The sequence below is a fragment of the Rattus norvegicus genome, chromosome 2, assembly GCF_036323735.1.
Source record: "Rattus norvegicus strain BN/NHsdMcwi chromosome 2, GRCr8, whole genome shotgun sequence".
Lineage (NCBI taxonomy): Eukaryota > Metazoa > Chordata > Mammalia > Rodentia > Muridae > Rattus > Rattus norvegicus.
This window is the reverse complement of record NC_086020.1, coordinates 144,816,611-144,831,043: the sequence shown is the minus strand read 5'-3', so window position 1 is coordinate 144,831,043 and position 14,433 is coordinate 144,816,611. Positions and strand designations below refer to the sequence as shown.

The 14,433-nt window shown below is 34.2% G+C and overlaps 1 protein-coding gene across 3 annotated transcripts in view; it reads right to left on the bottom strand.

Annotated features, from left to right (window-relative positions):
- Nucleotides 1–14,433, bottom strand: part of Tsc22d2 (TSC22 domain family, member 2) — a 51,171-nt gene that overhangs the window by 16,887 nt on the left and 19,851 nt on the right. Inside the window, exon 2 of one of the 3 annotated variants that reach the window (XR_001836486.3) lies at nucleotides 12,021–12,178. The exons of the other annotated variants lie outside the window; for them this stretch is intronic. The gene's annotated coding sequence lies outside the window, so the exon portion shown is untranslated. The remainder of the gene's footprint in view (nucleotides 1–12,020; nucleotides 12,179–14,433) is intronic. 3 annotated transcript variants of the gene reach the window in all.

Below are 14,433 nucleotides of genomic sequence, written 5' to 3'. Positions count from 1 at the left end.
AAGTGATACTTGAGTAAATATATCCAAATGATTCAAATAAAAGGGTTACTATTACTTGAAGTTAAATAATTTAATGTTATAAGAACATGGGATATCTATTCTCAAGATGAATGATGTTATTCACTACCATACCCCCCCAACCCCCTTCCATCCTTTCCACCTGTAGTTGAGATGGCATTGAATTCCCAGTCCTCCTGCTTCCACCTCCCAGAACTAGGGCTACATGGCATGTATTATGATATGGCATACACCATGATGCCAGTTTTATGTTGCACCAGGGATAAGCTCAGAACTCTGGCAATCACCCTACCAACTGAACCCTCTACTTGCCTCTTATCCCACTAACATCTGGCAAGATTTGAGAAGACTTAAAGATTATTTCTTCCTTCTGAGTCAGACTAAAACAAGGAAGTGTGAGAAAGGGGTGGGAGGAGAGTGACATTTTCACTAAAGCTAGGGTGCTTACATTCAAAAAGGCATTCTTGATTTCATTTTACTATTTGCACTGCCATAATCAGGTGTACTGATGATATACTACTAAGAAGTGAATGCTACACACCAAGGGGCTTAGATTTTAATTAAAAAACTTGACTCCATAGTGAGTACTTCTATATTTTAACACCATCCTTTAGGTTTACTGGGTAGAAGTTGGTAAGAATATTGGTAAACCTTAAAAGCAAAAACCAAGCATAACCTACATAGTTCAATACTTACTTTCTATTTCCTCAAAGGTATTAATTTTAATTAAAAAATGGCATAAGCCCAACAGTAAAAATTCTTATATATCATAAACACCTAAGGAGTTAAAAGATTTCACCTAGGAAAGGAAACATTAAGAGCCAGGTAGTAGAGATCAATTCTCTTCCCTTCCTAAGAGGAAATGATGGTATTTTTTCATTACCTAACCTTCACAGGCAGTTTTCATGGTATGCATCTGTGGAAGCAAATACAATCGAGAAAAACCATGGTGGAAAAGAGTGTAGAAGTAAGGACATACAAATGTAAAGGTTCGTTCAGATTCCTGTTTCATTTTAGAAACCACGAACAGAATAAAACTTCAAACAGTACTAGGACCTAAAAATAACCTGCAAATAGCCATGTCCAAATAGCTTGGGGATTCTCAGCAGTGACAACAAGATGGCTCCTCTCCCTTCAAAAGGAACTAGGCTTTCAATGAAAACCCCTTACATTTATTTCAAAAGGTAACTTAAAAAAATGTTTTTTTTTTCATTTTTTGAGGTAGTAGCTCATTAGTCTAGGCTAACTTTTAGCCTTTGATGTTCATGCTGAGGACAAAGGACAACTTGCAGGTGCTGATTCTCTCCTACTGTGTAATTGCAGAATATAGAACTCAGGCTTGGCCTTTACCTGGTGAGCTGTCTCATCATCCCAACTTTGAACTTTGTATATTTTATATGTATGGGTGTTTTGCCTATATGTATGTTTGTTTATGCATCACATGCATGGCCAAGAAGGCCAGAAGACGGTGCCAGATTCCCATGGAGCCAGAGTTAGGAGAATGGTTTTGAGTTACCATGTAGGGGCGGGCAATTGAAGCCTCATCTTCTGAAAGGGCAACCACTGCTCTTCAGCAGTGTGCTCACTGCCCAGCCCCAGGCCTTGATTCCTCTTGATCCTCTGCTTCCACATCCAGGGCATCAAGATCACAGGACTGAATTACCATATGTAGTCCTCAGTTCTTTCAGTTTTCAAACACCTGGTCAAATTTTAAATTGGAAATTCTTCATTTCATTAAACTCTCCTAAGTTCCTTTACTCCTATTTTTTTTTCCTGGTGCCAAGGCTGGGGTCCAGTGTCTTCTGCATGCCTGGCAAGTGCTCTATTACAGAGCTTTCTCCAGAACTCCTACTCTTTGCTTATCTCTTTCTCCCCAAGTATTGTGGGCTAATTTTTTTTTCTCTCTCAGCTCAGGTTCTCTCTTCTATAAAGGTTTAATTTTAAAAAATGTATACTTGAATCCTGTGTCACTTGCTGTGCTCTAATTCTGAGGCTTCTTTCTCTAAGTATACAATTTAATATCACTTCCCAAACTGTTTGCTGCATTTACTGTGTAACTTTCTTTATGGTAATTCTTCCTAAATAGTAGACATCGACAACGCTATCGTTTTACATTCAGACTAAATGAATATGGAAATAGCTCTGAATCTCTATCATTTTTAAGAGTATTTTGAAGCTAAATACTTGCCATTTTAAAATCTTACATTGATTTCATAAAAGCATGCACACAAACACTCATACATACAAAATAAAAATAAGTAAAAGGGGGGACTGGAGAGATGGCTTAGTGGTTAAGAGTACTTCTTGCTCTTGCAGAGGACCCAGGTTTAATACCTGGCACCCACATGGTGCTGTCTATAACTCCAGTTCTAGGGATTTGATATCTTCTGACCTCCATGGTCATCAGGCATACATATGATACACATATAGACATGAATGTAAAAACATCCATACATATAACAAGTGAAAATATTTAAAAGAAAAATGACAAAGCAATGTATCTTTAATTACATTGATTTGTTTACTTTCTGCCTGTGAGGAGAACACAATGGTTTATGGTCAAGGTGAGAAGACAACTTTTGGGATAATACATACTCTGCCTTTTCTATACCAAAAATGCCAACCAAAGAGCACTGATTATAAGAAAAGTTGGGCAGCATCCAGGGTTAGTAGGATCACTAGATATGGAATTAGTAAATACACCGTGTAGCTTGGTTTTACCTCAAGTCATTTGTCCTTTAGCAAATTACTCTTATTAGATATATATTGGTTTTAGAGTTTTATGAAGTAGTACCACCATGCAAATACTGTTTCTTTCCCTCTGTGTAGGAATTGGTAATAAGATGAATGGTAGAAAAAAAGTTAAAGAAAGTAGAAGCAGATATTCATAGGTATAAAACAGTACTGTGTACTTAAGATTAAAAAAGGGGCTGGGGATTTAGCTCAGTGGTAGAGCGCTTACCTAGGAAGCGCAAGGCGCTGGGTTCGGTCCCCAGCTCCGAAAAAAAGAACCAAAAAAAAAAAAAAAAAAAAAAAAAAGATTAAAAAGAATTTTATAACTGAAACATAGAGACCATGAAAGATCAAGCAGATGAAGAGGGAAAGGGACTCTATTGTAAAGAAATGCAAAGAGGCAGAGGACAGGGACTAAGAGTATCTGGAATTCAATACTAGTAGTGTGTCATAATAAAGGTAGCAAGATTTGTAGGTAAAGTAGAAAAGGGATTAAATGAGTTTAGGTCTCACCTGAAATGTGCACCCTGGCAGAGAAATACAGAAAGAAGACATACAGTAGGTACCTAGAACTTCAGAGGACTTTCAGGCTAGAGCTCTAGATCTGAGAGTTCTAAGAATGTGGTAGCTAACTCGGCCTGTGGAGGAAAATGACCACGCTCAGAGTTAAGATAAAATGGGAAGTACACTGCAAAAGATAAAACGTTATGGAGCAAGATGGGCTTGAGAAAGCATATATAGTTTTTAGAAATACTATTTATTCAATAGCCTCAAACTATCTCCTTTCTCAAGAACCTAAAATACTGTTTCTTCCAGCTTAAAAGCCATTTTTGAACAGATCCTTTCAATTCCATTTCTATATGAAGCTTGACCAAAATGGAAATCAAACTACTTCTTTGTAAAATAAAGTGAAATCCAATAATAGTAACATATAATAATAGTACATAGTTCTTACCCATTTTATAGCTATTATTTTTAGTTATGTTCACTTCTTGACAGAAAAGTTATTTAAATCTGTGTTCTAGAAAAAAACTCTTAACTCTATGGACAATACAAATGAAAAAAAAAGGCACTAAGATCCCACAGCTAAATCACATTCAAAGGTTACTAATGTTTTTCTTTGCTACTTTATGTTTCTTCATTCATAACCTACCCCCATCTGAAGTACAGGGTAGTAATTTGTCAAGAGATTGTTTCAAAACTGGATTAAACCCAGAAGCATAAGAGAATATCTTAAGAGTTCTGAATATGTAATTGCTTGCTTCTTGTTTGGGTTAAAATAATATCACCAGGGTTGGGGATTTAGCTCAGTGGTAGAGCGCTTGCCTAGCAAGCGCAGGGCCCTGGGTTCGGTCCCCAGCTCCGAAAAACAAAGAAAAGAAAAAAAAAATAATATCACCAAACAGGCATTATTCCTTAAGGAAATGAACAGTATTCTTTATCGGGGGGAATATCTGCTCACTTTATTTTACTTAGGATTTCTTCATGTAGCACAGGCTGGTCTAAAACTTGCAATCCTACCCCTTCTTCCTCTGGAGTGCTGTGATTTCTAGTGTGTACCAATACACTGTGCTTCTTTGGGTTTTAATAAACCAATTTAGTTTTTAGTAAACGAATCAATGTTTTACAGTTGAGATGTGTAAAAATTACACTCTTAACTCTGAATAAACGAACACTTTCAACAAATAAAAGAGCACAGGTTAAGCATAATGCTGTTTAGGCCACCATTTCAGTACTACTAAAGTCCCCTTTCTCTGTTTCATGGTGCGGTAGCCATTCTAGGAGGTAAAACATCTTCTCTCATCTATTGTCTGAGTCAAAAATTGAAATTTTGAAATTCAAAGAATATTGCACTTTTAAGAGCATAGGCTTTTGAATTAAGAAAAGTTTCTTTCTTTTGTTCAGGATAGGACCTTGCTACATAACCCAGGTTAGCTTCAAACATGGAATTTTCCTCTTTCGGTTTCCAGTTTTTACATCTAAATTCTATCCATTTACTAAAGGGGTGTGTTCTAGAGAGTTAACACACTATGACCATCTATCTGTAAAGTGGGGATCACAGTTGAAGTATGTTAATGGAAGCCTGTCAAGGGGGTCTTATGAAAATACATGATTCAGTTAGTTCATCTACTGTTTGATACAGTTACCTTGTCTTCTGACTCTGGTAAGACCAGCTTTTTAAAATTATCTTAAACTACAAAGTAAGAATTAAGGTCCTGAGGCCATGAAATATTAAGAAATTAATTATGATTAGTTATTAAAAACATGTTTACTGTTATTCCAAAGAATTTTAAACAATCTTAATTATAGCCTATTAGATTTTTTTATATTGTTAGACAAATTTTAAGACTTCATACAATCCCCAAATAGATACAATAAAATTAACCTGATATTGAAATTTACACTAAGGCTTATAAGCATTTATATAAACTACACAGTAATAAATCTATCTAATCCTTAGATTATCAGAGTTTAACAGTATGAAATAAAATATAGTTACTATGAAAAAAAAACACCAATGGTTACTGGAATGTAGCAGAATCAATTTAACATAAAATTTGCAAAAAGTATAACTCAAAATACCCCAGGCATTTTTAGTGTTATGTGAAATTCCAACAATAAATATTACAAAATGACAACAATAACAAAACAATCCAGCAACACTGGGATACAGTGCTGCTTCGCTTAAATCATTTATTATCCTAGTCTTTTACTGCTCTAAACTTTCATAGTTAGGTGTCTAGTGCGGAACAATAAAGGCACTAGAAAAATTGCACTAGGAAAATATACAAGGGTTTCAAATTTTGTTTCCCCATTAAAGAAGAATGGTACAAAAATGGTCAGCTTTTAACTACTAACAACTTTCTTGTTTAAAGCTTGATCATATTTCTGAAATGATAGTGAGGTATACTGGAGGTAACAGTAAAATTTAGATAAGTCACATGGCAGAATGTCGTAATAGCTGTTCACATCGGCTTAATTAATTAATGTATTATGTGGGGTGTGTCTGTAAGAAGTCAGACGACAACTTGTGAGATCTGGATTTGATTAGTTCTCTTTCTACCATGTGGGGTCCAGGAATTGAACGAACTGTCAGATATGGCAGCAGATACCTTTATTCACTGAATCATCCTATGGGTCTCTGCTTTATATAAACTCTTTATGATGAATCCTAAATCTCTATCATGATCTGATATTTGTTATACTAATTTAGATAAAAAGATAAGTCTTCTGTGATGGGACCTTTCTTTTCAGGCCTACATTAGCTACCTCTGTCTTATCAATAGTCTTCTGATTCTTCACCATTTGATTTTGTTTGTTCTCTTTATCAAATGTTGCCTCTTAAACCGTGACAGTAGGAACTATCCAGCTCAGGGATCTTCTTATTATACACTCTGTATATAACTAATATTTAGTGGATTTCCAAAGGAAACTATGAAACACAGCTTATAATATTTAATGTGTTACCTAATTAACACTTGTAAAGATCAATTTGAACTGGTGCTATGTTGAGCTTGCCAGGACAAAGATATAAGAAACTTATCAGGTATTTAAATGATTAGAAATGACTAGAAGGGTCTCATAAAAACATAGTAGTTCTATCCTGAGCATGATGATAAAGGAATGGACGATTGTACAGAAAACTCCTAATCTTTCAGATAATGAAGACTTTTCACATTATAATTATAGGTTCAGAGGTCAATATAGTGAAGATATGAATTTCATAATCGTATTTCATAAATACCTATCCATGAATTCATCTCAACTGACCAATCAAAGGATTGATCAGAAATGTGTCTAAGAGGAAGTAAAAGAAATCAAGTTATTCTGAAGGTGAGCGGAGCAGGACAAAGATTTGGTTAGATGAGATAAAGATGATTCATAATGCTTTTAAAATGCCTCATAACAAGTGGGAGTTCTTAGTAAATGAGATTTTGGAGCATGAAGAAATTCCAAGACACTTTACTCTCTACATTAGTAGATCTGAGCACAAATAACCCTATGAAGTCCCTGTACAATCAACAACTACATACAAAGAGAGGACATTCTTGTGATTTCTAAAATTAAAATTGTGATTTCTTTTAAGTAATACCTCCTTACCATTTTGAACTATGGTTATATTAGCACTGTAACTTATATGACAACAAATGGAAGCTTACATTTGTAATTAGGACAGCTATAAGAACAGCTAACTAGACCATGTACCTTCTTCAGTATTTTCACAGAATTTGAAGTGCAGTTACCATTCTTTTATATGTGCTTTGTGGTAGTAATCATCTTTTTGTTATCATCTAAATGATGCTGACTTTGTAGTCATGCAGATCTCAAACATTGAGGGGCCACAGAAATGTCCACTGATATCCAAAGGAAGTCTTGAAAGCCAGGCAATATGTAGTAAGATTAGAATCCCTGTGGGAAGCCCCCTGGAAAGGGCAATTATGTAAAGCTGTAAAAGTTATCCTCAAGTTGACATGAAGATTCCAGAAAGTCAGAGATGACAAGAACATGGGAAATTAGCCAAGGAAAGCCATAGGCAACGAACAGAGCCAGCCCAGTAGAGAGGTCATGTGTGCTGCAACCAGCAAGGCCAGAGGGGTTGGGCTGGCTAAGTGCATAAGAGTGCACATCATACCACTGTATATAACAGATGCCACACAAGGAACTAGAGGATTTAATGTCTGCCCTACTGGGGCTTGGTCTTGTTTTGGTTCAATTCTTCATGTCTATGTCTCCTTCACCATTGGAATGGCAATGTTTATACCGTGGGCAAACTGGAAGTATATTAACTTGTTTTGTTTTTAATGCAGTCTAATAGGGTATGAATTTGCCTGGAGTCTTAGAGGAACTCTGCCTGTGGGATAATGGTGGAACTTTGATGTTTACTGAATTAATTTTGCATTAGAGACAGCCACAAGTTTTTGGAGACTGAGGCAGAGCAATTCGGTTTGGATATAAAGGGTCTCCCAAAGGCTTAGACCCTGCTGAGAGGTGACTACATCATGAGGGTGCTCTAATGGGCTCTTAGGAGGCAGAACCTAGCTGGAAGAGACAGATTATAGGGATATGATATTGATGAGTTTGTTTTATGTGCAAGACCCTTCCTTTCACACTTTTCTTACAGGCTCACTGCTTCCTTGATGGTACAAGATAAGCTAGTTTCCTCCTCTATGCACTTTCCACTATGATGTTCTATCTCTCTCTCTCTATCCAAAACCACAACTTGGATTGAGATCTATGAAGCTGTGAGCCAAAATAAGCCTTCCCTTACTTTCTCAAGTATTTGTCACAATAGCAAAACGAAATTTACTATCACATACGAGTTTTACTTTGTATTAGCTTAAAAAGTACTGAAAAGTTACACAGCTACCACTATTAGTACATACACTCATGTGTTTACGTGAGTATATGTGCATGCGCATGCATGTATGCATGTGTGTGTATGTATTTATACATGTAACTCTAAAGGGGAATATGTAAGGACTGGGACAGTAATTGTGCTAGAAAGTTAGATTGGGTGCAATTTTTTTCTTTTCTTTTTTTTTTTGTCTAAAATTTCCATAGTTTTATTTTTGAAACATAAAAATATGACTAGTAAAGATGAAGCATAAATGTATTCTCAAAAATACTTTAAAGATTTTCATATTCTGATTAGATATAAAGTTGAAAGTTGTTTGTATACCTTTAATTGTAGCACTGAATAGTTTATTTGCAAGCAATGTCAAAGTAACTGCAATGTCTTTTGATTTTTAACTTGACTTTGCATCACTTTGGATTAAACTTTACCTTCCCTCCCTCTCTCTTCCAATTATGCAGTGATGCAGACTGAACCCAAAACTTTGGACCTTTAAGGCAATCAATATATCATAAAGCTATATTAACAGTTCTACTGTTTTGAGACAGGGTCTCATCAAACTTAACTATCCTCAAACTCTTCAATTCTCCTGCCTCTGGTTTGTAAGTGCTAGGATTAGAGATGTATTTCACTATGACTGGCTTTAAGTCACATTCAGCACACAGAACTTTAAAATGTTTAATAGTTCTCTATATTTAAGATATAAACAAAAAGTTATAAAGCTTGAAGCTCCATGAGATGTAACATTAAAACCAAAAAGATATATGTAAATCATATATAACGATTAAATGCTTATATATCTCAAAGAAACTTTGCTTAATAAATGTTTCAGAAGTACAAATAAATTTCTCTATGGAATTATTTATAACAAAGTAAAAATTCACAAAGAAAGAAGTTCTCACCCATGTATTTCCCACTATCCTAGGAAATACATGCAATTAGAGCTTTTAAAACAGCCTCCTTGGGGCTGGAGAGATAACTCAAAGGTTAAGAGCACTGACTGCTTTTCTAGAGGTCCTGAGTTCAAATCCCAGCAACCACATAGTGGCTCACAACCATCTGTAATGGGATCTGAAAATCAATCTTAAAAAACAAACAAACAAAAAAACCCAAAACAAAACAAAAAACCAGCATCCTTATTATTTGCTATTTATAAAACTTGATTATTAAAGAGTAAATTTCTTAATAATTTCATTTAATACTATTCTAATAAGATTTTAATTTAATGTTTCACATTATTTAATTTAGTGTGTGTGTATGTACACACATGAACATACCACAATGTGGATGTGGAGATCAGAGGACAACCTGTGGGAGTTGGTTTTCTCCTTTCCACCCTTATATGGATCATGGGGATTGAACTATGGTCATTGGGTTTGGTGTCAAACACCTTCACCCTCTCTATCTTGTGGGCTGAAGACTTTTTTGGTAAAAAGTATTACAATAGACATTTATTTGCTTAATAATAAGCATTAAACTTGAACAGGTTTCCTAATGCGAAAATTTTGTGACACTATACAATTCTTGACATATATTTTGGAAAATACCTTACGGTTTAAATGATAATTTTCTACTCAAGTTCAATGTGGATTAAAATTATGTATTCATAATTTTGTTTAATATAAACTTATCTACCAAGTTATCTAGGGTACATGGAGACATGCTGGCATACTGAGAACCTATATATATTCCAATGAAAACTAAATGTGACTCCTAGTGCCACCATTTAATGACTATGTAATAAATTATTTAATCATTCCATGCTTCAATTTCCTTCTCTGCAAACCAAGAAAATTTGAAAGGAATGATGGTACACACTTTTTTTTTTTTTTTTTTTTTGAGCTGGGAACCGAACCCAGGGTCTTGCAAGCACTCTACCACTGAGCTAAATCCCCAACCCGATGGTACACACTTTTAATAATGGCCTTCTATAGGCATAAAGAAGGAGCCTTACCCATCAGGGAAACTGATAGATATCTATATAATTATGATTTAAAAAAAACTAAGTTAGCTATATATCTAACTAATAGTAGCAAAACCACAACTAGTTTGTAGAGAAACTGAATCAAAACTTAAACAAGGGCAGTATAAGAATTCCTACCCCAACAAAATGATAGGATTTCTGTGTCATCCTGGCATTCCTGGAGCTTGATCCTTGGGGCAGGCTGGGCTTGAACTCAAGAGACCTGCCTGACTCTGCTTCTTTTAAAACAGCCTCCCTGGGGCTGGAGAGATGACTCAAAGGTTAAGAGCACTGACTGCTTTTCCAGAGGTCCTGACTTCAAATCCCCAAGTGCTGGGATTAAAGGCATGTGCCACCACACCTAGCAGTATGAGCTCTGATTTGTTCTATCACTCTCTGTCAAGATCAGTTATCAGTGAAAATCAGTAGGATCAATGCACTTGTTAAAAATTCCTCTTGTAAATCATGCACTTAGGTGACTAACAAGGCTTGCCTTGTAAAACAAAACTCACTCACTTCGTTAGCTTGTTATTTTTTGGAGAAGGTCTCACTATGTAGTTGCAGCTGTCCTGGAACTTGCTATATAGACAAGGATAAACTCAAGAGATCTGCCTATCTCTTACTCTGGAGTGCAAGGATTAAAGGTACATGCCACCAAGCAGAGCCAAACATTTAGTATTGATAGTAACTATTCTTGAAGATCTGATGAATGCTCTAAACTTTTAACATAAGATGGTGTACAATTCCACCTTAAATTCCTAAAATTTACAATTTTCTGAAGCCTTTAACTATTAAACATACTGTAGACAAATTAGATATTCTCTTGATTGAGTTAGGTAGATTTGCTATAGAAAAATGAAGAAACAAGAAGTATATAGAATAATAAAGAATGTACTTTGTTTTATTTCTTCCCACTCTCATGATTACTACTTGAAGAAATTTCAGTTTACAGAGTAGGTATAAAAACCACACTAGAAACAACTTGAAGATATTACTGAGAAGAAGTTTAGGCGTGAATGTGACTAAGGGGATAGAGGACAAAGACCTATGTCTGCTTGAATACAAAGCTGAAACAGCTACAGTGGCTTGCTTAGTATCAATCCACACCTTTTAGCTTTCTTAGAAAATAATTCCAAATACTTCATGAGAGCTTTGTAGTGTTTGTATACCATACCTCAATAAGAACATTTGTTCTTTAACTATTTAATTATGGACATCAAATTTAGCCCATACTTTTTTCCCTTCATTTTCAAAATATGAACTTCTGATTTAAAAAAAAAAAATCTTATTTACCCTGACCTAACTCCTACTAAAAATCCACTTCATTAAAACACAGCTTTAGAAAACAAACCAAGGAAGGTACATAAAACAAGTTGTTTTCTAAGCAGAAAATTCTGAGAGAAATTAATTTTCAGGATATAAAAAAGTATACTAACATCTAATATATTGTTTTCATATGACACTGGCATTATAAATAAGTATTTTCAACATTAAAATGGGAAAAAACTGGCTGTGTTTAGAAACAAAGATGGCCTTTATCAAGAAAGTAAAATCCTCCAAAGAAATAAAATGTATACAGTATTTTATAAAGAAAATGGATATATTCCTTTAAAAAATTACTTCTCAAATATTTCCTGGAAAAATAGCTGCAAAGTATTTTGGGCTTTTACTATACTGTAAGTATCTGTAACAGATGCAACAAAAATATTTAGTGTCACTATTATACAGGATTTCACTTTCTTTTTTAAACTGCTTTATTTATTAAATACTACAGAGACAGGGCCTTGTACTTTGTGAGACTTTGAAATTATTACATAATCCAAGTATTTAAAATTCTAAGTTTAACTTATATTTTATACTATTAATTACACAACGTGCTCATTTTGTTCATATAGTCATCTCAATACAATAACATCAGGTATAATACATAAAATCTAATCCATTAAGTCTTACCAATTTATGACCTGATGAGACACTCTTGTGGACAACATTCAGTCCTTAGAAGCTAGAATAACCCTCCACCATGTGAGGGCATCACAACTTTTAAACTTTCGGCTTTCGATCATTATTATGTCACATTCCTCCTCCGATGCTGAATTCTAAAAAAAATTCTAGCAAAGAGTTTAAGTAAATAAGTGCTGTAATCAAATAGCCTTTAAAATCGTTTATAGCAAAGGTTCATGTTTTACCATGATTACACAAATGATATTTTTTAGATGTAAAATAATTTGAAATACTTGATTTGACTAAAACTTAAAATTCCAACATGGACTTTCGGGCCACCAGAATACTTGTCAGTGAAGAGTCAAATAGAAATGGAACCAATTAAAAGATCATGATCCAGAAATTCTGATTTAACACCATACAAACTGATATAGACAGTTTTTATTTAACACTATAGAATGCACTGGAGCACTACTCTCTGGCCCAAATCCATGGATGTTTCTAATCCAGCAAAATTGGCAAAATCATAAAAATCTGCATGGATCACTTCAACACTTAAGACAGCATTCCATGTTTATTCTGACATCTCTGTCTATACTCCCAATTTTTAAAGTAGACATGTTGGTAAGAACAAATTTCATCACATGCTTTATGTACAAAAAATAGTATATCCTGAATTAATCAACAGTGGTCCTGGAAATATCTGGGTAGAGGAGGCAAAAAAAAAAAAAAAAAAAAAGAAAGAAAAGAAAGAAAGAAAGAAAAAAAAAGAAAAAACAAAACAAAAACCTGGAGAAATATTTTAAAATGGCCAAAACTACTTCGTTAAGACTATCTTCTTAAATTTCTTTTTGTCAGAAAGTTTCCTAATGGACATCTATTTCAATCCCTAAAGAATGACATCATTAAAAATCGGTGATCCACAGCAAAGGCAAAAGTTGTGGATAGAATTTTAGCTAAATTATACTCTAAATTTAATTGACGAATGGGTGGATTGGTGGGGAGCAAAGAGGAGGGAGAAAGAAAGAGACCCATTATTGAGGAAGATCAGTATGTTTAAAACTCCAGACAGTCTTGGAAAGGAAACTCTGCAGCTATCTAAGGTATCTTACCTAAGTGTATGAGGTGTATTACCATACATAGATTTTACCTTTGAATGCAACTTTTCTATCATACATGACTATTTACAAATACAATCTTTCCAAATGTAATCTCACAACACATTGACTTCATTAAAATTATGTGAATTGGATTTTTTTCCCCTGAATGCATAAGCTTATAATGAAATCACCTGGTGAAGGCAAAAATCCATATTTATCCAAAGCTGTGATTGCTTTATCAACTATCACCAAATGTCTCTGAAAATTCTTAGTTATAATCCTAGCAATCAAAATTAGTATTTTTAAAGTGTCTAATTTTGATGATTTACTCTTGTCATGGGAAAAATCTCTCAAGAAGATAAAACATATAGTCCTATTTAATAAACTAAATGCTTCTTGAAATGTGTATTGATAGCACTGGTAATTTGTTTGTCTAGAAGGCTTGAATGAATTGGTCATTTAATGAGCAATCTGCTTGACTCTTTGTTAAAGGGACTGCTAACTAACACACATTATTACAGTAAGTGCCTAGGAGGCTTTAGAACACAGAATTAAACTAGCCATACATAAAGCAAATTCTGTTATTTTACTGATAAGCTTATAGTAGAATAAATAGAAACATATTATACAAATATAATCCCAGAGTCTAAAAACTATGTTTAAGAAATACAATTCCATTTCAATTTTTTCCTCTAAGCACACATTTTAAAGAATTAGTTATCATATAGAACAGGGTTGTATTTGAAAAGTTACTTCAAATCATTTAGTTCCAAATGGTAGAAAAGTCTTATTCTAAAAAAAATTAGCTGAAGTACTTATTGATGAATAAAGATTAATCAGAGGGTTTTTGAAAATTTAATATTAGAATTCCTTTTATGGGTGCTTACATGAAGTCTTTATCAACCATGATCTAACAATATTTCTGTTGTCAGGAAGAGAAATCCCACTTAACTGACAACATACTTTTCAAAGTTTCAAGTCAATAACCAAGTTTATATTTACCATCACTTAGCTCACTTTCCTTTATGAAAAACAAACAAAACGGGGGAAAAAAAATCAGAACAAAACAATGAGTAGGAAGGCACAGGTGAATGGCTTAAAATTTCCAAGTATTAATTTGAAAAGTGATAGACACTGAATAATAAGCTTGTTAAGAATTCCTCACGTAACTTTTTGTGAAAAATCTCTTGACATACTAGGTGTTAAAGCCAGGACTTTGAGTAGGTGAATGCTCTACCACTAACAGCCACATCCCTAACCTTTTGTTTGCCACTTGAAAAAATATCTTCAGAGTCATATACAAATCCATCTTCAAGTATAAA